This window comes from Pipistrellus hanaki (genome assembly GCF_964339955.1).
Source record: "Pipistrellus hanaki genome assembly, chromosome: 1".
Taxonomy (NCBI): domain Eukaryota; kingdom Metazoa; phylum Chordata; class Mammalia; order Chiroptera; family Vespertilionidae; genus Pipistrellus; species Pipistrellus hanaki.
Window position 1 is genome coordinate 181,528,594 of NC_140503.1, and position 27,915 is coordinate 181,556,508.

General features: G+C 38.7%; 1 protein-coding gene across 4 annotated transcripts in view; it reads left to right on the forward strand.

Annotated features, from left to right (window-relative positions):
* Window positions 1–27,915, forward strand: part of SCFD2 (sec1 family domain containing 2) — a 318,795-nt gene that overhangs the window by 68,972 nt on the left and 221,908 nt on the right. The window lies entirely within an intron of this gene.

Consider the following 27,915-nt stretch of genomic DNA (forward strand, 5'->3'; position numbering starts at 1 on the left):
TTATATATAGAAATGATAATATTAACTATATTTTCCAGCAAGAACTCAAACTGCTAAAATTTTTATTTTGAGGACAGATTTATAGATCCCAGATGCATAGAGTGAATTCAGTGTATGTGTGTGATGAGATTGAGTCTATTAGATGTTACACAGGTCATAATGATGATTAAATTTATGCCCTTAAAACAATATACTTTTCTCTGCATTTACCCTTCAACAGTAAATATATAGTCAGGATTTGATCTGAACATATTTTGCTGAAACCAGAGACTTCCCTTGATGGATGAAAACTTCTTTCAGTTATTAGGAGAACACTTGTCCTATCTCCTAACTTTCCAAACAGGAAGCCCCAATCTTTTATCTAGAAACTGATTTTTTACTTTCACCTTAAGTAGAGAAAAACTCTGTGATTAGTTGCAGAGACAGTGCTTATATTTTGCATTTAAATCTCATTATATCAGGATGCTCAAGTAATTTCTTTCATTTCTAATATACTTTAACAGTTCAACATTTTCAGAGGTTCACATTCATAATACTTCTTATTTCCTACAGTGAGTTTTTTGTTGTTGAGGGTGAGTTTGGAGGTGGACGGGTGGGAAGGAGAGCAGGAGAGGCTGCTAGGTAGGAATTAAGATGGACTTCTATTACACTGACTCTAGGTTGACTCAGTTGCTTATATCCTAGTTTTACGGGTTCAGGTGCAATACAGTTACCCACCCATAGAAAGGAATATTATTATATGGCTCCAAGCTGTATTTCTGATTTTGACCAACAATCTTAGTGCCGTGGACTGAATTGTATCCTCCTTAATTTGTATGTTGAAGCCCTCTAACCCCAATGTGATGATATTTGGAGATGGAGCCTTTGGGAGATAATTAGGTTTAGATGAGAGTGGGAGGGTAGAGCCCTCCCAATGGGATTAGTGAGTAGAATAGACATTACAAGAATAGACACCTTGCTTGCTTTCTCTCTGTCATGTGAAGACAGAGTAAGAAGGCAGCCATCTGAAAGCCAGAAAGAGGGCTGGCTTTAGCTCAGCGGTTCCTTCGTCTGGCGGTTCCTTGAAAGCCAGAAAGAGAGCCCTCACCAAAACCCAACCACGCTGGCCCTCTGATCTTGGACTTCCAGCCTTAAGAACTGTGAGGGAAGAGAGAATCCAAGATGGCTGCTCGGGTAGGCACCTAGCCGCAGCCGCACGCAACAATTTCAATAAAATACAACTAAAATATAAAATGGACATTACCCAGAACTACAGGAAAGTCAACTGACTGGAAATTCTACAACGAGAAGCAAGGAGAAAACCAGAAGGAAGCGCGGAGGAGCTGTAAAAGCCCAAGGTACGGAGACACGCGGCGCGCGCGGAGAGGACGGAGCCGGAGAGGAGGGAGGCCGAGTGCCTGGCGGGCGTTCCCTAGCGGGAAGGAGATAAACACTCCGACTGTGCTGGGCCCCCAACTGCTCTGAACCCCCGTTCTAGGCCAGACCCCGGGGACCCAGGCTCATCCAGAGGGAGCTGGGCTGTAAGGCGGTACTCGGGGAAGCGGCATAAGGAGGTCCCAGAGGCGCGCACACAGCGCGCAGAGAAGGGCCGGCCGGCTGTGCCGTAGAACTGCCCTGGCGGGAAGGAGACAGGCTCCAGACTGCTCTGAACGCCACCTCCAACTCCACTTCCAACTGAACTGAACCCCAGTTTCGGGCCCATTGCGGGAGAGCTTACACTGTTTGGTAGCAGGCGAAAATCGAGGGCACCTTTCTCTCAGAGGCGCTTGCAACAAGTACTGAAAGACCCTGAGTCTCAGGAGTCGCATAGGGCAGGGCTGACGGAAGCCAAGGCTGTAGGCTCCACCCTGAAACCCCGCCCCATCAGAAAAGCTGCCTGCGAAAATGCCTAAACCAAATAGATCACAAACGAAAGAAATGGAGGACAAAAAGCGACTGGATATAGAGTTCAAAACCACACTTATGGGGTTTTTCAAGAGACTCCTAGAAAAGGCCGATAAAATAAATGAGACCTATGAGGATATGAAAAGGGATCAACAAGAAATGCTAAGGGATCAACAAGAAATAAAGAATACATTGTCTGAAATAAAAAATATTCTACAGAGTCCTAAAAACAGAATAGAAGATCGCAAGAATCAAGTCAAAGATTTGGAACATAAAGAGCCAGAAGACACTCCTCTGCAGAAGCTAGAAGGCAAGAGAATCCAGAAAATTGAAGATAATGTAAGAAACCTCTGGGACAACTTCAAACGATCCAACATCAGAATCATGGGGGTCCCAGAAGATGAGAGAGAGCAAGATATCGAAAACATACTGAAAGAAATAGTGACAGAAAACTTCCCCCACCTGGGGAAAGAATTGGACTTACAAGTCCAGGAAGCACACAGAACTCCAAATAAGAGGAATCCAAAGAGGACCACACCAAGACAAATCATAATTAAGATTCCAAGAGCAAAGGACAAAGAGAGAATATTAAAAGCAGCAAGAGCTAAGCAGGTGGTTACCTATAAAGGAGCACCTATACGATTGTCAGCTGATTTCTCAACAGAAACCATGCAGGCCAGACGGGAAGGGCAAGAAATATTCAAGGTGATGAATAGCAAGAACCTACAGCCAAAAATACTCTACCCAGCAAAGCTATCACTCAGAATCGAAGGTCAGATAAAGAGCTTCACTAATAAAAAAAAGCTAAAGGAGTTCATCACCACCAAACCAGAATTATATGAATTGCTGAAGGGGGTTCTTTCAGAAGAGAAAGTAAATAAAGATAAAAATTATGAACAACAAATACGTAACTATCAACAAGTGAATCTAAAAACCAAGGAAATTAAAAAAAAAATCTGATGAACAATATTAACTGTTGAATATAATAGAATCAGAGGTATGGAAGGGGAGTGAACTGATGATTCTTGGGGAAAAGGGGAGAGGGGAATGTGGGAAGAGACTGAACATAAACTGTGCACCTATGGATGAGGACAATGGGGAGTGGGGAAAGGGCAGAGGGTGGGGTGGGAAGGGGGGGGAAAGGAACACTTGTAATAATATGAACAATAAAAATTTATTAAAAAAAAAAAAAAAAAAAAAAAGAACTGTGAGGGAAAAATTTTCTCTTGTTTAAGCAATGCAATCTATTGTAGCCCAAGCTGATAATGCACTTGGAAATTCTGTCATTGGTCAAATGAGAGGCTCCTGGCTTCAACCCATCTGTACTATGGAACTATAACTGAGGATGTTTTCTCACACCAACCATTTCTTTAATTCGTTACACACCAACTGGGTGTGCAATAATTCAATTCAATTCTGACACTATCCACCTGAAGCTAGCATCAGGTCCCCCAGGTTAAAGGGGCTCTCTCCCAAAAGACCATTCCCACTTCAGATGCCAGTTGTAAGTTTGACCACTGGTACTCCTCACTGAGTAGCTATAAAGTAGAGGTTCCTATGATCCCCTCCTTAGGTTCAGTAATTTGCTAGAATGGCTTATAGAACTCAGCAAAAAACACTTGCTTTACATTTGCCGATTTATTTTAAAGGATACCACTCAGGAACAGTCAAATGGAAGAGATGAATAGGGCAAGTATAGAAGTTGGCAGGATATGGAACTTCTAGCCCTCTCTGGTGCCACTCTGCTAGCAATCTGTTCACCAATCTGGAACCCCATTAAATCTCCTGTTCAAGAGCTTTTGTAGAGGTCAGTCTCCAGCCCTCCTCTTTGCCCTATGGGACTGTAGGTGGAGCAGAAGGTTTCAACCCTCTAATCACTCAGCCTTTATGTGACCATTCCCATCCGAGGTTACCTAAGGACCCCACCCTAAGTCACCTCCTAAGCATAAACACAGGTGAGATCATCAAAAGGGGCTTGTTATGAATAATGAAAAACAGTCTTGTCATACAGGTAATTCCAAGAGAGTTAGGAGCTGTGTGCCAGGAACCTTACACAAAGGTCAAATATATTTCCTATTATGTAACACATAACTCAAAGCTCATATCCTGGTGTTTCTGGGTCACTCCTCCTATACGAAGGAAGGGAGGCAAGAGAGTGAGTAAACATTTATGAGGTTTGTTAGGATGATTTTAGGTGACAGAGAGATGTTAAGATCATAAGGAAAACATGTTTTTGTTAGAAGAAAAATGCTGCCCCCTTCTCTGTCACAAATGCCAGCAATTGGAGATGAAACAATGCTTGTTTTTGGAGGAACCGAATGGTTACATCAGCTTTGCTACAGAAGAACCTTGGCCCCTTGCCTACTACTTAAAACCACTTTGGCAGTGCTGTTTGGGCTGGTGAGAAACTAATTAGAAGATGGGACCATTTTACATACTCTTCAAATGACTGAGAGCTTCAAACAGATGTTTCTGGAAATGCATACCTGGTGCTCTTCCATTAGTCAGTTACTTTGTTGCAACTGTCACGGGCTCTTTTGTTACAATAATTATGAAGAATTATATCTCAACTGGCAACTCAAATATATGTTGTTGAGCTCACTTTGAGGGAAAATTTGGTGGTAATTATAGGTCCAGTTTTTCTGTTAAGTCTTGAAAAAGGAAACCATCACAATTGAGAAGACCTTGATGAAAAGGCTGTGGGGCAGACCACTCCAAGAAGCATACATGGCAGAGTCCTGTAGGATCATAAAAGCACGTGCGTGCGCTCGCGCGCGCGCGCACATACACATACACACACACACACACATGCGCATACATACACTCATACACAACATAAAACCAAAGAAGCTCTGATTTTTAAACGACTTAAACAGAAATGGAGAAGTAGAGAAAAGTAAGGAATAAACTTAACATAACTTGAAGTAATGAAATTTAGAATTTATATTGCTTATACATGATTGAATGATTCTTGATGGCTTCTTATTTGTCTCAATAATGTTTTTGCTTTTATAGGATCTCTTTTTGTACACTTAAATACATTGACTCATATGTCTAGAAAGGAATAGCTTTAATATTGAATTTTTCAGTAGAATTATTAGATTGGGGGGGAAATCGTTGTTTGAATCTGTAACACCCCACTCTTAAAACAAGCAAGCCAACAATCTTTGAATTGAAACTAAAGACAAAGATAAGCATAAACACTGTTAAGACTGCATGAGGCTTGATTGTTTTAAAGTCAAATAATTAGTTTTTGTTTTAGTTAGTGACCTTAAGGCTTTCAAGCATTAAATAAAAGTTTTAATCACTCAAATTTATGGAATTTAGAGAAAGCCACATGGATTACCATTATGTATGGTTTTTAAAATATCTCCTTATGTATCTATAGGTTTTATTCTTGGAACCTGGCAAAAAAGTTTGCTTTTTCCTCTGCAAACTCCCAAAGCATTGTAAGTCATTGGAAGCCAAGCATTTAGTACAAACAGTTTCAATTTCCATATTTTCTAGCAGGCCAGCCAAGAACCATTCTAGGCAAATGGAAAGAAAAAGTTTATTTCTGAAAGTACAAATACATTCTTGTGCTTGTAAATATTTTCTTACCTCATATTTTTAAAATTAACATCAATTAGCATTGGTCACCTTGGCTTGTACTTATACACCAGCTCTGCATTTCATTTTAACCAAGATGAAATATTTATTCTCTCTCTTTTTTTAATCATCTCCCAATGCGATAGTTTATCTATAACAATAAAAGGGTAATATGCTAATTAGACAACGTCTTCCGGACGAAGCCTGGGGAGGGAAGCCATCCTGGGTCCCAGGTGCCTGCGGGCGGCCAGAGGAGGGAAGCCTGGGTCCTGGGTGCCGGAGGGAAGCTGGTGTAGGCAGCCGGGGGAAGGAAGGCCTACCCTTGCACGAATTTTTGTGCATTGGGCCTCTAGTTTATAATAAAGAACATCTGGTTATTTGCAATTGGAGAAGTCTTCATGCTCATGAAATATGACATTCAATAAATAGTTCTTTTTGTACTGCTAAGTAGCAATCAACATGTCTCAGATATTTGGGTAGGTTTTTATAAAAAGCATTTTTTTATATCATTTAAGACACCTTAATATTGTACATGGGGAATGAAAAAGCAAGTTGGAGTCAGGGGAAAGAACTAAAATTTTGTAATAAATTAGGATAATTATGCCAACATGGTGTAATCTTAATGAAGAATAATGGTTCTTTTTTTTTCTCCTTCAGTCAGCTCTTGTTTCAAGACTGAGCATGATGTTACAACACTGCCCCCTACTGTTAGACTTTGCTTGGCCCTTTCAAAGGAAGGTTGAGAAAAAAAAAAAAAAAAAAAAAAGGAGAAACTAACAGATGACTAGGACAAGTATATCTTATTACATTTAGCATTTAAAAAGCATATTCTGATGAGCGGTTCAGGCCCCTGAAATGCAGAAATCTAGAATAATAGTACAATATAGACTTTTGTTTCTCAGTTTGTTTTCTTTTGAATTAATGTCTCAGCTGCTCTGTTCCTTTGAGTTAAACAGCGGAGACTTTCCTCCGCTGACATAATTTGGATGATGGATCTTACCCTGGGCTTTGTGAATGTGTTTTTGTTTTAATTAGTGTTGGTTTCAAGGAATTTTGCATCTTTGAAAAAAACCGTACAGGATATCTTTGAGGCTGGATGAAGAATGATGTTTTTGTCTGTGTGCAGTGTGACTTTGGTATTTTTAGTAATGAAAACGAGTCTTATAGCAAGGTATATCAATGCAGCTAGTTGTAATCTTGGAATTCATCCAGTCTTAAATCTAACTCTCTGTAAACAACTTTGGGTTCTTTTGCATTGAGTAAAATTACAAATTCATGTGAATAAGCCTTTGGCAAGAGTAAGATTTAGACTGCCCCCCTCCCATTTTTCCCCCCTTTTTTCTTTTTTGAAAAGTTGAACATTTTTTTCTATTTTTATGGTACCGTTTTAACAAAATGGTTTTAATGACATTTCTTTCGCCAATGCATATTTTCTGACATTAAAAAACAAATCAAAAGCCACTTATCGTATGAATCATTGTTAAAGTCAGCAGTAATCCACTGTGTAAAATCTCCCTGTGAAGGCGCAGCGGCTGGGGCTTCAACCTGGAGCACATTAAATTAGTTCCAGTCTCTCGCGAATGGGCTCTGCCTGGCTTGCTTAGGCAGGCAAAACGGAAACAGGCAGTTTATAACAAGAAGTCTGCTTTAAAAACCATGGGGTTCATTGGAGCAAGATTTATATCCCCCACTTATATAAACATTACAAATGTGGACTGCAAGTAGGAGGGAAACCTTTATCGAAATCTCTTGAAGAGCTTTTTCATTGTGAGCAAAATGGACAGCTTGCACTGTTGTTTGAAGACATGCCAACAATTCAACAATCATCTTTTTCACTGCTTTGCCTGATTAAAATGTAGCATTGTGAAGACTAACCAGACCACCTACTTTTAATTTATTTTCATGATGAGACTATGCTGGCATCTGAGTGGAGCCAAAAACACTCTGTGCCAAAGGAGAAAATTGTCATTTCAGGGTTGTTGTTGTTGTCGTTTGGAAAAAGACAACTTAATTATATAAAATCTTGGGGTAAAGAGAATCTGGATGCCAGTTTATATCATCTCCTGATTTAGTATGATTTTTGTATGTAAACACTATCTTAGATATCATGTTGTCTTTAGGATTATAATAGAACACAGATGAGGCTTGAAATATTTGGTCCAATAAAATGAGAAATGCTGCAAGGAAAGATTACAATCAGAGATTACTGTAGCTATTTGTTTGCTATTTCACTCGTAAGTTTTAGGTCCATGAACTAAATTTCTTTAGCTCTTCTTACTTTGTTTTTATCTCACTTTTAATATTTTGAAAATCCCATAGAAATGTGCTTTGCTTTGCCCCAAATAAGTCTAATAGGAAACTAGGACCAAATTATCTTATTATTATTATTTTTTGCTTTTGTTAACAGTAGCTTCTATGTGATGGACTTTCTCATAATCCCAGGTAGTACTGAATCAGTCTTTCTTAGGATTTCTTCAGTCTTTCTGAAAGAGAGCACATCTGTTTTTTGCATTCTTAGTTGGTCCCAAATGTAAAGTTATTCAAATGTACCTTAAAAAATTAGGGCTGACTCTAAGAAGTGACACGATGAAAGCATTTGAAGGACATAACATGAAACCAGGACCTGCAAGAGTGTGGGGCTAACATCTCAAGAAGCTCAGCCGAGGAGGGCCAGCTTGAGTTCTTTGCCCGCCAACCCTGTTCTCAATGACTGCAATGAGAAGCAATGGCAGGTTTTTGAAAAGGAAGGACATCTATTTGACTTGCAGGTGTGTAGGAGTGAAAGATATAATTAGGTCCAACATAAAACCATGATCCAGTCAAGGCTCTCTCACCAATAACATCATAATAATGATAGTAATAATTTTAGCGAGTCTCATTTGTTAAACTCTTATTATATGCCATATGGCCTACTAAATGCCTTATGTATATAATTATTTTTCATCTTTGCAACAACTCAGTTTCTTAAATGAAGGGTGCAGACGTTTGGGTTACATGCTCAAGTCACATCGCTGGTGGTGTTGGTTGCTAAAACCTGGCATTGCGACTCTAGAGCCATGCTCTTAGCTTGCTCCAGCATTACATGATACATGTTGCTTTTCTCTGTTCCTAAAGACACTCGGGGTTTCCATATCATATCTCTAATTTGTAATCTTGTTAATACCAAGCCCTGTCCAGATCCATGGACTTTTTATTGTCAACTAAATATGGTGTTGTGAACTAGAATGGAGACAGAAGGGATGCAGGATGACTTGTACCAGAGGTTGTCAGGTAGTGATGGAAAGAACTGTTTGGTCAAGAGAACCTGGTACTCTGTACAGAAGGATTAAAATAAAACATGATTCTTGTTAATCTGCTCTTAGTCTGTGATGTGCCCAAACAATTAAGTTATCGGAAATCTGTAATATTTCTAATGATAGTTAGAAATCCACTATGGAAGACCTCTGGCTTCAAACATAAATTGATCTAAAGTTGAAGGCAGCAGAATTCTTATTCATTTACAATTCATACTTCCTTGGTTGAGTAAAAAGTTGTTTTTTAAGAAATTTGACTTAAGTTTATCTGTAACAAAGAACAAAGTGCATGTTATTAAAATGGATTTTCATAATGAATAGCAGTAAGTCTTCAAAAGTATGACACAAATACATCACCAGCAATAACATACAATTATAGGCTCTAATGAGGTTGTGATAGACAATAGTGAATTTCTTCCTTACTTTATATAATCAGCGTAATGCTGACCAAAAGAGAGAAAAACCCCAATGGAATAAACTAACATAGTGGTAGTAGTGAGAGGGGGAAAAGGAGGAAAGGAGAAAGCCCTACTCTTCTTGGTATGTATACCTGTGGGATAAAAAGTACATTTGGTAGAAGAAGAAACAAAGATGTAACTATTGTATTTACAGTATTTAAAATGAAGAAGGTAATTGATAGATAAAGCAGAGTTGTGATATAAACAGATGATGTCTATAAGCAGTTGTATTTGTGGGAATGTGGGAAGGGATGAAAGTGAGATGAATTCTGGTAGGAAGTCAATAGATAATGTAAAAAAAAATGTGATTTATAAAAGCGATATAATTATAACAAACTATTTAATGACTTGATGGTGATCCCCAGAGAAACCAAACTCCCAAATAAACCAAAAGTGATTTCTCTGAGAAGTAGGAATGGGCCATGAAGGGCTGAGGCAGGAGGCTCTGTCTTTCCATTACAAATCCTTCTGAACTATTCGAATAGAATTTTCTGAACCATATTCATGTTTACTTTGGTAAGAATAAAAATTAAAAAAAAACACACACACACAACAGTGATAGAAACAAAAGAATATTCAAGTTCTCCTTTAACAAAAAACTCATCATGAATTCCATTAAACTTTTTTTTTTCTTCCTTCAGGAGGATCTGAAAAGTTAAGTAGAATGCAGCGTTTAAGTAACTGCTGTTGGTTTTGTTTAGTCTCAAAAGTTCCCTTTGTTGGCAAAGTGAAGGTTTCCAGAGAAGACATTTTTCATAATGTTTGGTTAATTAGGCCAGCTTTTTTGATGACTAAATAAACCTGACCAATGACCTGTGGACCATTTTGATTAATTTCATTCCCAAATTACTGAGGCCCATAGATTTAAGTGATGGATGTAGTGACAAGGTGCCTCAAGGACTTCTTAGATTATCTTTGCCTTTTCGATACCGTTGCCGGAATCTATTTGTATTCTATAGGTCAGTTTCTCTGTAACAGATAATCGCAGCAACCTTGACTGTCTGGAATCTTAAAGCTGGTTAACCACTTATGAAATTCTGTTACGTTCTCTTTGGAGGTGGTAGATAATCCCAGCTCAATGCATATTTTTAATATCAGCATTTGTCTTAGCTGCCTTTGCAGAAGATTTGTGCTTGTTTTTTACATCATTTCTAAATTGACTTTTTTGGTTGTATGTATTGTTCCTTATTTGACTGAACTTATTTGACCTTAAACTTATCTGTAGTTCTCAGGAAATTTAGTCATTTCCCAGTTTAGCAATCTGTCAAGTTAGATGTTATTTATGCTTATGGTTTTAAAATAAGGCAATAGTTTTCAGTGTAATCTCTCTCTCTCTCTCTCTCTCTCTCTCTCTCTCTCTCTCTCTCTCTCTCTATATATATATATATATATATATATATATATATATATATATATATATATATATATATATATGTATATATATGTATATATATATATTTCCTGAGTATGTAGACTTAGGCTTAATATTTCTTTTGTACCATTAACCATAAATACAAAAATCAGGCTTTTTTCAATGTACTATCCTTAAATTTTCATATAAGATGCTAATGCTTTATATATATTTTTAAAATGTGTTGTCCTATCCAAAGGTTAATGCTATTGTGTGGTGACATGTCTTCTCTGTAGAGCGCTTTTACATCCCTTATCCCATTTACTCATCACAGCATCCCTGTGAGAGGTGGGAGGAACTATCCCAACTTCACAGCCTGGGTGGAGAGAGAAGTGACTTGTATGCAATCCCACAGCTAGTGGTAGAGTGACAGTGACTCAGTGCTCTCGCAGAGTTCATGTTCCTCTGCAGCTGGATTGAAATCAGGGTTTATACCTACAAGCAATAAGCAAGTGTGTTGGACTAGGAGAGCAGGGCTTTCCTCCTCATTGGCAGCCAGGCTGGTAATGGAGACCAGGTGGTAGACAGGAGGGAGTGGCAGAGACAGTGTGACCCTGGAAGCAGGCAGTTTAGCCTCAGTGTTGCTTGAACTTTTAGAGTTTTAAGAGAAGTTGAAAGTGTGAATTTTTTATGGGAAATTTCCTAATTTGCTAAACAATATATTTTTCTCCCAGGGCTTACACTTGGGACCCCTCACGTAATGATTACTGTTCCTCTGTTTAGGCACTTAGGGGCAGCCAGGGCTGAGGTCACCCCAGGGGTTGAGCCCATCTTTTCGTCCACCATCCATCCGTCCAGCAGGAGTGGTTTCAACTGGAAAGGACACCAGGACAGGGGACTTCTGGGACACAGTAGCTTACAGACAGTAGACATGGGACTTCTTTGCATCCAGGAAATCCCTTGCTAATAGATGTTTTCTGATTTTCATAGAGAAAAACATTTCTGCAGTTACAAAGTGTTTCTCTCTTACTTTCTATGATAGTACCCTATTTATTTCTGTTAAGAGGCCACCTAATCTTGTCATATTTGATATGTCTAGGAAAAAATAATTTATGAATATTCTCAAACATGATTTTTAAAAAAGTTTATTGATTTTTTTTTTATAGAGAGGAAGGGAGAGGGATAGAGAGTTAGAAACATCGATGAGAGAAAAACATTGATCAGTTGCCCCCTACATACCTCCTAGTGAGGATGTGCAACCAAGGTACATGCCCCTGACTGGAATTGGACCTGGGACCTTTCAGTCCGCAGGCTGATGCTCTATCCACTGAGGCAAACCGGCTAGGGCTCAAACGTGATTTTTGTGCTAGCAAATATTGCTCAGCTTTTATACTCAATATTGTTCTAGATCTGAAGCAAAGTAAATGCAAACCCTATACTTTTTGATTATCACAGCAGTTATTCTGTAATAGCAGAATAACTGTTTGGTTATTAAATAATTTTATGTATTAATTTCTATAATGGCCAGAGACTTATTCTTAGCAACTCTGGTTTCAACTTCAGGAGGCATTGAAAGTGGATGCTCTAAACAGAGAAGGGGCAATGGATACTGGGCAGAAAAAATAGATACAACCTGCTACAGCCACCCACTCTATGGTATTTCTTTAAAGCAGCCCAGCTGACTAAGGCAGGTAGATCCATTGTGGAGGGAGGAGACAACTCTCTAACCTCTCTGTCCCGTATTTATTGCCTTCTGTTGGTTTTATGTGACAGAAATCCACATCAAATGGTGAGGAATGACTTCAGGCATGGTTGGATCCAGCTTTTAAGAACATTTCCTTAGGACTCTGTTTTATCTCTACCTATTGGTTCTACTCTCTTCTTTATTACTTTCTTTTTTAGGTAGGCTCCAGGTGATGGAAAGATCCCCTCAGCACCAATAAGGCTCATATCCCCTCAGCATGGAAGTGGAGAAGAAAGAATGTGCTTCTTTTCCAAGAGCTTAAAAAAAAATTCCAAGTCTGATGATTCTTGCCCCAAATGGGCCTGGCTTAGACCACGTAGCTGTTGCATATTCTTTCTGTTGAGGAGAATGAATATATTGCATGACTATTCCTGGGTTACCTGTCAGTTCCTGAAGTTAGAAAATGAGGTCAATGCCACTGTATGATTCAGAATATGAGCAGTAGTCCCCCAAAGGAGAACTGGGTGCTCTTAACCAGAAAAGAGGTGATGGGTGGGAAAAATAAACAAAAACAGTGACCACTCTAACTGAAATAGACAATAAATAGCAATATAGGCAATTATTTGGTTTGTTTTACTGGATGAAATCAAGAATCTTCAGTTGGATCTATTATCTCATTAGTTTTAAAAGGCACAAATCAAGACATGCTGATGTGACTCAGTAGATGAACCAGGAGGTCACGGTTCAATTCTCAGTCAGGGCATATGCCTGGGTTGCAGGCTCAATCCCGAGTAGGGGACATGCAAGAGGCAGCTGATCTGTGATTCTCTCTCATCATTGATGTTTCTACACTTGATCTGAGCCAAAAGGCTGAGGAGCAATTATCATTGATGTTTTTTATCTCTCTCCCCTTCTCCCTTCCTCTCTCTGAAATCAATAAAAACATATTTTAAAAAATTATTATAATTCTGTAATACTTATACAAAAAATAAACATAGTGGTTAGACTTTAAAAAAATAAAAAGGCACATGTCAGTGGACTGCTCCCTATACCATATGTCTACTCTTAACTCTTGGGACTTTTGTTCAGCAATAGTCATAATAAGGAATTGATGTACAGTCTAGTGACACAGTGCTGTACCTGCTCCCTTGTGTCATATGAGGAAGATGGGCTGAATGTATTTGCATGCAGACTGGATTCATTCTGAATGATGGGCCTTTCTTAGGTTTATTATGAAGCTGGAAATACATATATATACACACACACACCACACATACACACACCATTTGTTTTTTAAAAATCCTCATCCAAGGATATTTTTTTTGTGTGTGTAGATTTTTAGAAAGATTGGAGGGGAAAGGGTAAGACAGAAGGAGAGAAACATCTGACTGGTTGCCTCTGAGGTACATTCTCTGACAGGAATTGAACCTGTGCTCCTTCAGTCTGCAGAGCGACCCTCTAGCCTCTGAGTGAAACTGGCTAGGGCCACACACACCCTTTTTGAAGCATGAGGACTTTGTCTCCTTTTGCCTATTTCCAAAGTGGTTGAACTGATTTTTCCCTTTAGCTCTGACTAAACATTTGAACTGTCAGCCAAGAGGCTCCTTTAAGTTTGCAGAAAGCAATGAGTTATAGTGTAGATAAACACACACTAGGAGTATTTCTAGAACTGTAACCATAAGATCACTAAATCTTTCATAATTAATGTTTGTTTTTTCTTTTTGCTGCTGAGTAAGCATGAGATTAAGGTTTTAGCTTTATCTAGTACTGCTCAGTTGTTGTGCTTTTGCCTAATGCCATTTAACCCTTGAGCATGAGATGGTCCCCATGGTGGTTTTGGCATTTACTTGAACTTTTCCATTACACCACTTGAACTGCTCATATACCCACAGAACCTGGGGGCTGATGATCATTACTGTATGCCTCTTCTGAGGAGCACAGTACAGACACACTGAAGATATAGTCTAATTTCAGGCCAGCTGAGTGATGGGCAGGACTATCTGCTAATGATTTTATTTTTTATTTTTGAAAGATAATTTTTAGAATTTTTTAATTTAAAAATATATTTATTATAAAAAAAATTTAGAATATGATATAGTTTTCCAAAGACACCTATAATTTTATTATCTAGAGATAATGTTAGCATTTGGTATATTTCTTTTCAGATCTTTTTAATGTGTGTGTATACCCAAACATACACACATATACTCTGCTGTTGTTGTTGTGTGTTTTTTAAAATATATTTTATTGATTTTTTACAGAGAGGAAGGGAGAGGGACAGAAATATCAATGAGAGAGAAATACCCATCAGGTGCCTCCTGCACATCCCCCGCTGGGGATGTGCCACAACCAAGGCACATGCTCCTGACCGGAATCGAACCTGAGACCCCTCAGTCCGCAGGCCAACGCTCTAGCCACTGAGCCAAACCAGTCAGGCTGCTGCTGTTGTTTTTAATGAAAGTGGAATCATGTAATGATGCTATTGTCTCTTTGTTTTGTTTATTCATGGTATTAAATGCCTTACATGAAGTTGCAGTAGTCACAGTGTTGTAAAAGCATTGTGTTGTTTGGATCATTATGTTATGTTCATTTTTATACCTTTATAAACAAGACTGCAGTTTATATATTTGTACATATCAATAATTTCCTTGGCATAAATACCTAGAGTTACTAGGTCAAAGGTATGTACATATTTACTGGCAAAACACCATCCAGAAATGTGCCAATTTAAACTTCCCACAAAGCTCTGTACCTGAGCACTCTGCTTCATACCATCATCAATATCACTAATTTAAAGAGAAAAATTTAATATCTCATTTTAACTAATACCTTCTAATTATTTATTGAAGTAAATGTTTTTATGCTTGGTTATTTCATTGTATATATTTATATTTTGTGAAATGCTCAATTGTGCTTTCCTGTTTATTTTTATGGGGGTTTTCATCTTCTTAATTTGTATAAGATCTTTATGTATTTAGGTAGCCACCTTTTTTCCACCTGTTTTTTTTTTTTTTTTTTTTTAAAGAATACAAAGGCTGGTCCTAACTGATTTGGCTCAATGGATAGAGTGTTAGCCTGCGGACTAAAAGGTCTCAGGTTTGATTCCGGTCATGGGCATATACTTTGCTTCTGGGCACATCCCCAATAGGAGGTGTGCAGGAGGCAGCTGATTGGTGTTTCTCTCTCATCGATGTTTCTAACTCTCTTTCCCTCTCCCTTCCTCTCTGTAAAAAATAAAAAAATAAAAAATTATATATATATATATATATATATATATATATATATATATATATATACATACATACATACAGAGAGAGAGAGAGAGAGAGAGAGAGAGAGAGAATACAAAGGCTGTTTTTATGCAGTTTACTTTATTTTTTTTTCCATTGATTTCTCTTTAAACATTCATAGAAGACTTTGTGTCTGGCTTTGTAGTAAGAACTCTGCAATCATTATCTCAGTCATTCCACCCCATGAACCACATGAGATGGGGGTTAGCATTGTCACGCCGTTTTACAGTGGAGAAGTTGACTCCACACATGGTACTAGAGAATCCTCGCAGCCTGGCTCAGGGCATCTCTCTGGACTATTTATTCAGTTCCTCTCTTGCTTGGTTTTTGTTTCTGGTGTCGTGTTTAGAGATACTTTTCACTTCTTAAGATTATGTAAACATTTACTAATATTTTTTCAGTATAATTATAGTTTAATGCCTACCTATTATTTAATTTAATGTTTTATCCCATACTCTCGGGTCTCTTTTGTTCTCTCATCTGCAGGCACAGAGAATAATTGCTTGTTGCTTTTTACTCATGACTCATTGTTTTTAAAGCTGCTGCTAAATTCCTTTTTTCTTTCCTCTCTTATTAATGCCATTGTTCGTTCCACAAACATTTGCTGGGCATGCAAAATGAACCAAGCCTACCTCTCCAGAAACTTGTGATGTCATGGAGAGAAAGAGAAACATAAATAACTTTAACATGAACTATAAGTTCTCTAAAACAGAGAGATATAAAATAGTGGAAAAGAGGAAGGTAGAAAATAATTTGAATGGGTGAGGAAGGTAGGTGTAATTAAGAACAAATTCAATTGAAGGATGGGAAAGACTCTGACTATAAAATGAGGATGATAATAGAACCATCTCGCAGGGATGTCCTGAAGATCAAACGAATAAATACATACAAAGTGAGCGGAACAGCGCCTGGCATGCTCTCCAGAGCTGAGTCAATATGAAGCATTGTCTTCAAGATCATGGCTTGAGCAGAATCCTGAAAAATGCTGACTAAAGAATAATACGACCCACCTTGTTTATTTTTATTTATATAGAGAGTATCCCTCCTCATATTTGGGGTTAGTAGTTGCTGGTTTCTATGTTTCATGACTTTCTACCTTGCTTTCACAAAGCTGTTCATGTTGCATGTGGAGGAGGGCAGAATATTTCTGAAGAAGAATAAATTTAATTAACTTGGAGCCAGTTTTATTAACTTTTATGTATCATGCTTTATTTTGAAAGCTTCACTTGCTATTAATTAACCTTAGACTTCCATTTAATTAAGAGAGTCTGATGGTCTCACTCATAGATTATAATCACATTTATATTTATACTAGAGGCCCAGTGCATGAAATTTGTGCATGGGTAGGGTCCCTATGGCTGGCCAGTGATCAGGGCCGATCTGTGGGTTGACCTGTCGGGTGATGGGAGGGAGGCACTGGCACCCACCTTGGCTGGCCTGCGGCCTACGGGCTGGGAGCAGATCCTATGTTGAGTGTCTGCTCCCTAGTGGTCAGTGCATGTCATAGTGACTGGTTGTTCCACTGGTGGTTTTACCATTTGGTCAATTTGCATATTAGGCTTTTATTATATAGGATATCTTTTGTAATGTGAGCATGTATGCTCACACATGCTGTATATTACTGTTAGTAATAAATAGTAGCTTAAAATAACATATTGAATAATTCAAGTATAATTCAGACAATGACTAGAGTTTCAAAAACCATGTTCTATACCTTTGTCTGGGGGACTTGGGTGCTTGGAGGATGCCCCCCCTGGAGGAATGTAGTCTCCTGCCAGGGAACAATAGCATTATTAGGAACAATAGCAGAGATTAGAGAGCCAGAAGCTTGAAGCCCAGAATGAAATCTTGGGACAGCAACGGGTAACAGTCAGAAACCTGGCACCAGGACTAGATCAAATAAGTAAGGACTGCTAAACCCATCTCTATTTTACTTTGAAAACAGAAGCCAATCCCCAAGCCTTGAAGAATTGACCCCTCAGCTGTGCTCCCACAGAGCACCTTATATTGATATCTCTTCAAGCAAATACCACATAACATTGTGGTTGGGCTTGAAGGTCTATCTCTCTGTCCCCCCATTAGACTTTGAACTATTTCAGACTGGAGCTATTGACATCTTGATATCCACAGAGTCTAGCACAATCCTTGCATATTCCTGGCAAGTTTTTTCTTTCTCTTCTCTACCAGATCAACTAAAATTTTAAAATCTCAAACATTTATAATATATGAAAGCACTTTGCATAATGAAGTACCACTTAAATAAAAAAAATAAGGATATAGTATATTAGAATTTAAAATAGTTGTGAATTACTTCTGTAATATAGTTAAAATTTTAGTTAGCTATTCAGAGCAGTATTTTCAAGAATGCCAGGCAAAATATAATTCTATGAAAAAAATTGCCATAGCTCACTACTACTTAAGGGAGTAAGATAAGATGATTTGTGTTTTGGTTCCTTTATAGGTTCTTGTCCTAAACTTAATATTGCAAAAGATTTTTATTTCCAGAGAATTTTATTACTCTTCATATTTCCCTTTGGATTATATGTTCCACCTAGTTAGCTCCTGTAGCCTGAAGTAAGTGAAGAAGTTTTTCCTCTTTTATCCTTCTCTAGTGTGTATGAGATAATTAGCTATTGGTGATGTTCACTGGCTCCTGGTTTGGGGAGTGCATTTTTACATTTCATTTCATTTGTTTGAAAAGCCCTCTCTCTTCCTCCCTCCTTCCTCCCCCCCTCTCCCCCAGCAAGAGGTGAAATAAAATCATCGCAATAAATCCATCCACAAAGAGAATGCTTGCTCCTCAGGAACGTTAATCTCTTATAGCTGCTAGCAGGATTGTTTCATGGGCAGCCAGGGTATATCCAAGCATATATCCAAGCAAGTAAGTTCCCAAGCTTCTGCAAGGACTCATGATAACAACAAACAAATGTTCTTCCTGCTTAGCACTGTTGCCGTTTGACATGAAGCAAATAATAAGTACAAAGTGAGGCGTTGATAAGTGAGATCCTATTGCTTAGGGATGGTATACCAGCCATCTGGAAAGGCCTGTGGATATACAGAGCAGATGGTGGTTCATTTAGTTAGGATACATCTTAGGCTATAGCAAATATCCCAAAATATAGTAGACACAAGCATGGTAGAAATTTCCTTCACTCTCGTGTAAAAATCTCTCTCAGTGGCCTAGGCCTTAAGGCAGCTTCTTGGTGTGAAGGCCCAGACACCTCGATGTGGTTGTTTTGCTGTACATACTTCCTTGTTGCAGTTTCAAATAGCTGCTATCTCTTGAAAGATTTCCTTATTCCACAGATAAGAAATAGGGATATAGAGGAAGTGGTGGGTGCAACATGATCCCTTTAAAGTCATTTCCCAGAAGTGCTACCTGTCATTACACCTCACCATGCCATTGGTTCCATTGCCATAGCTGGTGCAAGAGGTGCTGGAAAATGTAGTCTCTTTTTGGTTGGCTATTTATCATGCTAATTGGGTGGTCTTGTTACTAAATAAAGTTAGGAAATAGGATATTGGGGCACAAGTGAGAAGCTTTGCTTAAATGGCTCTTACTATTATTGGGTCGGCAACTAGGTAATTGCGGATTTTTAAAAGAAAATCAAAGACAATTTTTTCATGGAACTAAATAACTTTATTCTGTAATGTATTGCCCATTTTGATCAATGACCTTTTGCCATCTTTCAGGCAGCATCATAATCCCACGTTCAAAAAACTTCTGGTTTTTATTAGCAAAAAACTGAATCAGGTACGATTTGACATCATCATCATTATTGAAATTTTTACCATTCAAGGAGTTTTGTAAAGATCGAAACAAAAAGTAATCAGATGGTGCAAGGTCAGGACTATATGGTGGATGTGGCAAAACATCCCAACCAAGCTCCATTAATTTTTGCCGAGTGACCAAAGATGTGTGTGGCCTTGCATTGTCATGATGGAATGCAACACCTTTTCGATTTGTCAATTCGGGCCGCTTTTCTTCAACTGCATTGTTTAATTTCGTTAGTTGTTCAATGTAGACATCAGAATTGATCGTTCGGTTGGGTGGTAAGAGTTCAAAGTAGACAATTCCTTTGTAATCCCACCAAACTGATAACAAAACCTTCTTTTGATGAATATCAGCTTTTGATGTTGTTTGAGTTGGTTCACCTGGCCTGCTCCACGATCTTTTCCGCTTGATATTGTTGTAAACAACCCATTTTTCATCGCCAGTTATCAGTCGTTTTAAAAATGGATCATTTTCATTACGTTTCTTTAGCAAATCGCAGCTGCTAATGCGTTGCGTTAACTGTGATTCTTTCAGTTCGTGAGGAACCCATGTATCAAGTTTTTGAACATAGCCAAGTTGTTTTAAGTGATTTTCAATGCATGTATGTGATACATGAAGCTTCTCTGCAATCTCACGTGTTGTACTGTGACAGTCTGAATTGATTATTGCTTTGATTAGGGCGTCATCAACTTCAACTGGACGACCAGAGCGTTTTTCATCTTTGAGTGAAAAATCACCAGAACGAAATTTGGCAAACCAATTTTGACACTGCTGTTCTTTTAAGGCTTCGTCACCATAAACAGCACATAACTTTTTATGAGCTTGCGATGCGTTTTCCCTTCGCGGAAATAAAAAAGCAAAATATGACGAAAATGTTCCTTTTGATTTTCCATTTTTCAACGAACGCCAAACGAAAACTACAAAACAGATCAAAAAACTTTTTTTACTGATTAACAGCTGAATAGCCAACTATCAAATAACAAAATGTGTTTTACATTTGTACTACGTCTGCAAACCTAAAAATTCAACTGAAGCATATATGTGTGAAACCCGCAATTACTTAGCTGCCGACCCAATAGTTACAGTACTGAAAGGCAGTGAAATGAGTTACATATTCCGATGGGACATTTCTTTGGAGTAGCTTAATCTACCTCATTTATTTAATAACCTTTGGAAGGCATTTGTTCTACCAGGTAATGCTAATAGACTAGACTACGTCATTGTTCTTGCTTGGATTAACTGTTGTACTTGCTAGGATTAGCTGTTCGATGTGTCAATGTCATGTAGATATTAAGCCAAGAGCATACAGCCTGTTGTACTCTCAGGCCACCTGAGATGTAGGAATGGAAACTAGTACAACTTTATCTTTGAAAGGGCCATTTTATACCTACTATGGAGTCTCCATCATCCTAATAAGCTAAATACAAGGCAAATTGAAAATTTCCTAAGAGTCCCAAAGTTTGGGCACAATTTTATTTATAATCCTATTAGTATTCATTTTAATTTCTTTTCTTAAATACAGCTTTATTAAGATATAATTCACATACCATATAATTCACCCATTTAAAGTGTACGAGTTATGCATCCATCACCACATCTATTTTAGACTATTTTTATCACCTTAACAAAAAACGTATACCCATTAGAAATTCTCCCTGTTTCACTCCAACATCTCCCTCACCCCATCACCCTTCGCCCATCCCACCAGCACCCATAACCTTAAGAGATTACTAACCTATTTTCCATATCTATGGATTTTCCTATTCCAGACATTCCATATAAATGGAAAAAGACACCGTGTGGTCTTTTATTACTAGTTTCTTCCACTTGGTATGTTTTCAAGGTCCATCCATGTTGTAACATGTATCAGAACTTCATTTCTTTTTATTTCTCTTCTTCCAGGGAACTTAACCTGACCTCCCAATTCTGGGTTGGCTGCCTCAAATGTATTCTACTCTAAGACCAGAAATGCTATTTGCCGTCTGACCATCCATCTGTTTTGTGATTGTCTGTTCATATGTTACCATCAACCACTAAACTCCAAGCTATATAAAAGGATGGACCTTGTTCATTTACCAACTTCTCCCTTCTAGCTAATACACGGTGTCTGGACACATATTTGTTAAATAAATGTAAGAATGAATGGATGAAGAGGAGGGAGGCGATGCTAACAAAAAGGAAAGGAGAAATAGACAAGAAGAAAGTACATTTTATTTCATTTATGTCAACATGCTTTAAAACTGTTTCTATCTGACCCTCCCAGCTGTAAGCCTCATCATGGAGCTGACAGAATAGTGGTCTAGACGGTTTTGTCCCTCGGATGCTTTGCTTATCATAATAGTTGTTTCTTTTTTCTTATTCAGGTCCCTCCTCTAAGCCAATGGTAGGGAGCAGAGGTGAAAGAGAATGTGGTGGGCATGAGAGCATTTCTGTCTTGGCTCACTGGTCTGCTGAATAATTTTTTTCCACTTATATTATACTCTACCAGTTCACAAAAATAAGCTTCCTTTGGATGTTATCGATAATTTCAAGCATTGCTGATTTAAAAATCTATCTAGTATTTTTAGATTTGCCAACATGTATTCTATTTATGCTTTAAGTTGTAGATGGTTTAAAGAAGAAATTGTTTTGTAGGTAGACATGTTTTTACTTTGACTATGTTATTTAATTTAGATCTCAGTATTCAATGATACATTTTTATTATGGTACTAGAAGTCCAGTGCACAAATTCATGCACAGTTGGGATCTGGTCGGCCTTGCCCCCAATCGGGGGAGTAAGGGGACCAATGGGGGGCGGGGGGCCATCAATGGTGGGGTCAGCCAGGGGGAGGGGCTGCGGGCAGTTGACCAGCTGCCCCACACCCTGGTTGAACTCCCAATTGAGGGGACAATTTACATATTAGCCTTTTATTATATAGGATATTCCATTATTTACTTCAACATTGAGAGCTCTTTCCCAATTTAATGTGCCTGCTCTATAAAATTAAGTGATAAAATAGTTAAATAGATAAAAATAATTGAAACTAGGCTATTATGTGGAAGGAATAGAGATAGGAAGAATTGGATGGGCAGCCTTCACTATGGTTATAAAGTCACAGCTTTATAAATACTGATGAAATATCTCATGGAGACAAATTTGAAGACACCAAGCATTCTAAATTAGTCACTGCTCTTTTTTCACTTTAAATCTATGTCTGGGGGAAAAAAAAAAGAGAAGGCATGGATAAATAAAATAACAGCAATATAAATCTGATTCTTGTTATATTTTAATTAACTTAGGAGTTAATTTTAGTCTACAATGAATGCTAAAGAAAATGGAAAGATTGCAGAACAACATAGTTATTATATAGACTCATTTAATTACTTGCAGATTAAGAACAATTACTTAGTCTTACTCCATGTGCAATTGAAATTTTAAACTTAGTAGGATTTTTTGTTTATATTTGAATAATTTGGAAAATATTACAATTGTGTCTCAAGTGAATTTGCATATCCAATATCCTAGTCTCTAAATTCAGAAAATCCAAACCAAGCTAAAATATATCACATTACATGCCCTTGTTTTAAGAAATAATTTTTTTTTCTGAAAGTAATAATAATTGCTTTTTACTTAAGTGAAAAAGTTATTAACTCTAAAAATAATTTGAAATTTTAGCTATTTACTAGGTACCTTCTGAATTCCTGAATTTCGATTAAAATTTCTGTGGAATTCTATGGGGATGGCTACATATATGCAGCCATTGTTGAGGAAGCAAATTTTATCTGCAGTCAGCAGAATATGAAACCCTAGAGAAAACTGAAATTGGAGCTGATAAAGACTTTCTCTAGTCAATATGGTACAGCAGACTGTCACAAACATGCAAATCATTTGTCTATGCTGCAGGGCATAAGCAGCAACATTTGCATGAATGATTTGGATCTTTATTATAAATGAAAACAATGCATGCCACGTGCACTGAATAAAACACATTTCTTTTGACTGAGAACAAGGGTGAGATGTAGGGGTCTAGGGACTCCCTGTTTCATATTAGCAGATGCTTTTCGTATTTCGGTGAATTTAGTGTTGCATTTTGCCACCCCAAGACTGTTAACAAAATGAGGAAACAAGCCAATTTTTGATTTCATTACTGTGATTCTCATTTTATTCTTCCTAGTGACTAATTTAATTATTTAATCACAGTAGAGGTAGAGAATAGAGTTGATATATTCAACCAGCATTTTCTGAACACTTTAGGATGTCCTTGGCACTATAATAGGAGTTAAGCATGCAAAGATGATTAACACTCAAGACTTTGCCAATTATATCCAGCTTCTATTGTTGATATTGAGACGTATGCAGTCATGGTAATGTCAGTTCCTTTTGCTGTGTTCCATTTGGCTGCTTTTCAGGTGTGTGTGTGTGTGTGTGTGTATGTGTGTGTGTGTGTTTTACAATTTAATTATAATGTCAAAATGTCTAATTCTTCGTTTCTTTTTTTTTTCTTTTTTCTTTTTTTAAATATATTTTATTGATTTTTTGCAGAGAGGAGGAGAGAGGGATAGAGAGCTAGAAACGTCGATGAGAGAGAAACATCGACCAGCTGCCTCTTGCACACCCCCTACCGGGGATGTGCCTGCAACCAATGTACATGCCCTTGGCCCGAATCGAACCTGGAACCTTTCAGTCCACAGACCAACGCTCTACCACTGAGCCAAACCGGTTTCAGCTAATTCTGGGTTTATTTACATTTGTCCATCTTGGTATACATTGTATTTCCTATCCTATATATTTATGTTTTTCTTTAGTTCTCAAAAATTCTTATATATGATTTTTTTCCTAGTATTATGTGCCCCCTCCCCCCTTTTCATTCTGGGACTCCAGTCAAACATGTTTTATATCTTCTCATTCAATATTCTTTTTGTATTGTTCATCTTTTCTTTCTTTGCCCTAGTTTTAATGATATCTTCAGATTTATCCTCTATTTCCCTATTTTTCTCTTTAGTATTTGAAGTCAATATTTGAGTTTTTAATTTCAAATATTATGCTTTCCACTTTAAAAAATTTTGTTTTTTAAAAATACTTCAGGTTATTTAAAAAATATTTTGATTGATTGATTGATTGATTGAGAGAGAGAGAGAGAGAGAGAGAGAGAGAAAGAGAGAGAGAAAGGAAGAGAGAGAAACATCCACACAAGAGTGCAATATTGATAGGCTGCCCACAACCCAGGCATGTGTCCTGATTAGGAATCAAACCAGCAACCCTTTGGTGCACGTGATGACACCCAACCAACTGAGCCGACACCGGCCAGGGCACTTCAGGTTATTTTTTATAGTATGATAGTATATTATTTCTGTCTTAATTTCTTCATTTTCATTTTTTTCTTTTGTTAAACCTCAAGGGGGCAGACCCCCAATGCAGGACCTGCCCCCTGGTGGTCATTGTGCTAACAAAGTTGGAGCATCACTCTACAGATCGGGATGAGCAGCTGCTCCTGCTGAGAACCCTGGGCTGATGGGCAGGAACCCAGGCTGTGCTCGTTGTCTTCTTGCCCCAAGTTCCTCCTCTTCATTCCCTGCCTCCTCCTTCGGACACCTGCAGACTGCACAGTGCTGCCACAGGGCTTGCAGAGCTGACCCCAGAGGCTGGGAGGCAGGTTTATGGCTGCCACTGGGCTGAGGCCTACTCTGCCACCCTTCTGTTGTTCCTGGGCTTGGACCTGACCAGGTCCCCTGGAGAGGCGAATGCTCTGGCTCCACGTAAGATGCCCGACCAGAGAGCAGCCACTCAGAGGGCGGTTCCATAGCTGCTTGGCTGACCTGGATGAGCAGTGCTCCCACAGCAGGCCAATCCCCACAGGCCACGCCCCCCCACCGGTGCATGAATCCCGTACACCACGTCTCTAGTTTCTTATATAAGCAGTTTATATTCTTCAGTTGATAATTGCACTCTTGAAGTCACTGGGATTGTAGCTGCTGTATGATGTGTCTACTGAGTCATCCATGGTTTGCTTCCTTGTGTGTGTGTGTGTGTGTGTGTATTTAAATATATTTTATTGATTTTCCACAGAGAGGAAGGGAGAGGGATAGAGAGCTAGAAAGGTTGATGAGAGAGAAACATCGACCAGCTGCCTCCTGCACACCCTCTTTTGGGGATGTGCCCGCAATCAATGTACATGCCCTTGACTGAATCGAACCTGGGACCCTTCAGTCTGCAGACCGACACTCTATCCACTGAGCCAAACTGGTTTTGGCTCCTTGTGTGTTTTGAAGTTGTTGGTTGCAAGCTCATATCCAGTAGAATAATCTTTGGTGATTCTGCAGGCCTACTTGAGGGGTTCATTCCTTCAGGGAGATTTGGCCACTAGGGATACTAGCAATCTGCAACTGCTTTAATCTCTCCAGTGTCCTGAATTAACATAGGAATCGAAGGGTCAACTCTCCCACCTTAAACGGCGCCCAAGGGCCAAATTTCTGGACTCTGTGCAGAAGCCAATGTTTCCCCAAGACAACACTGGCTTTCCTTTGGCTGGTCTTCTGGCATCTGGTTTCAGCTCAATGACTGGTGTATGGTCTTTTGTCTTTTCTTTGCCAGCACAGATTTTTTTAACTTTCTTATAAACCAGCAATGAATTGAAAAGCAAGATCATTATCAATTATATATGTTTGTATCGTGTAGTATATTATCATAGCAAGAGGGCTTATAGTATCTAGCCTAGAATTATTCCAGGACACGGCAGTTCACCTTTAAGTATGCCCTGCCAAAATCTGTGTTGTTAAAAGAAAACATTAATGTTGGAAAATTTGAATAGCAGGGAGCAACATTGCAAGTTACAGAAATTTGTCCCATATGGGGAGAGAACTAAATCTCTCCTCTTGGTTTTGGTAGACAGTATAATCGATGTAAAACCTTAGCATTTGGCAACGTCTTTATCCTAGGTTACCAGTTATTTTTACATGGCTTTTAAATAAAATCCCAAATCAATTGTCTTGGTTCACTAACCGGATTATAAGGTATCGAGTAGCTGACAAGGAGCATCTGGGAATGCCTGAGAACAACTATGCTGCCTTCACGATTGGGCCTTTAGGTCCCCATTCCGGCACGTAGGCCTGTTCTGGAGTTTGTCCAAATGTTCCCTCTGGAGCAGAGAATATTCCTGAATGGCTTCTGAAAAAGATGGCCCAGTCTTATTCTGAGATTCTGGCTGGGGTGCCTTTAGGAGAGTGGGCTCTGGGGCCTGTCTCAGCTCGCCGAGCTGCAGGTTTCAGTGGGCACGTCAGGGATGTGGGGAAGGTGCGTTGTTCCTTGTACCTCTCATGAGGGGGCTTGGCGCCTTGGACAGTGCAGCGCTCTTCTCCTTCCTTCTTGTCAAGTGATATGAAATGTGTTGAAATAGTACTTAAGATAACTGTTCTAGTTTTGTTTTGTTTTTTGTTAATTGCCACTTGACAATATTTTCCCCCCTATTAATTGTTAAAGAAAGTGGAAGGGAAGGGGAGAGACAGAGAGAAACATCCACGTGAGAGACTCATTGATTGGTTATCTCTCACAGGCGCCCCTCACCAAGGCTGGGAATTGAGCCCGCAACTGAGGTTGGTGCCCTTGACCGTGACCCTTCACGCTGCAGGTGGACACTCTAACCACTGAGCAACCAGCCAGAGCAACTGTTCTTGTTTTCACAGACAACCTCTAAGCTGGCCTCTTTTACTGGTGCTTCCACCACCTTTTTCTTCCTCCTCCCCATTCAGTAGTCTTTGCTCTGTGGCCCTAGAATTTAAATTTCATCATGGGCTTAGGAGAGCAGTATCACCTTCTCCATTTATGTAACTAAGATTTATGTTTTCATTTTCTCATATATTCTCCAATTCTCCAGTTTGCCAAAATGTAACTCCTTTGCTAGGTCAGCAAAATGGCATCATTTTAGTTGCCTGCTAGGAGTTGGGAAACTGTTGCTTAGTCAGGTTAAAAAGAAAGCAAGCAAGGAAGGAAAAAAGGAAGGGGGGGGGGGCTAGATAATGTGTATATTCTATGGAATATTTTGTTGTGAGAAGCAGAATTTATGAAGAGTTTAAGCCAAGAGTGGACACATTGAGTTGGCACTGACTGGAGGAGCGTGAATATTTTTACATGGACTTCAGAAAGAAGCCCAGTGTTGACCTGTTTTTATTATTTTTATTGGCTCCCTTGACAAACTGTCCTAACTTGGGGCCAACAGAACAAGCAGGAAATTTAGGTCACGGATAGTTGCATTTTAAAAACTCCAGATTTTAGCGGCTGCTCAATCATTGTAATTGATTGATGATAACACGGCAAAGAGAGCTCTTAAATCGTTAAAGTGGCCAGATAAAGACAAATGGCTGGAGATTTTGTTGGATGCAGGGTTCCCAACTCTCTGTGGTGCTCTGTTCTGCCCTCTGAAGAAGTAGCTTGTCCCTCGTGTCATGCAACTTATGGCCCAGCTGGCCTGTTTACAGAAAACAGCCTCTTAAGCTTGGCAGTTTTGTTTGAAGCACAGTGTAGCATCTTTTCCCGAGAGATGGGGAAAAATGTTACAAAAACAGTTTCTACCCCCTAAAACATATGTGTGTTTTAAGCTGAACAGCCATTAAAAGTTG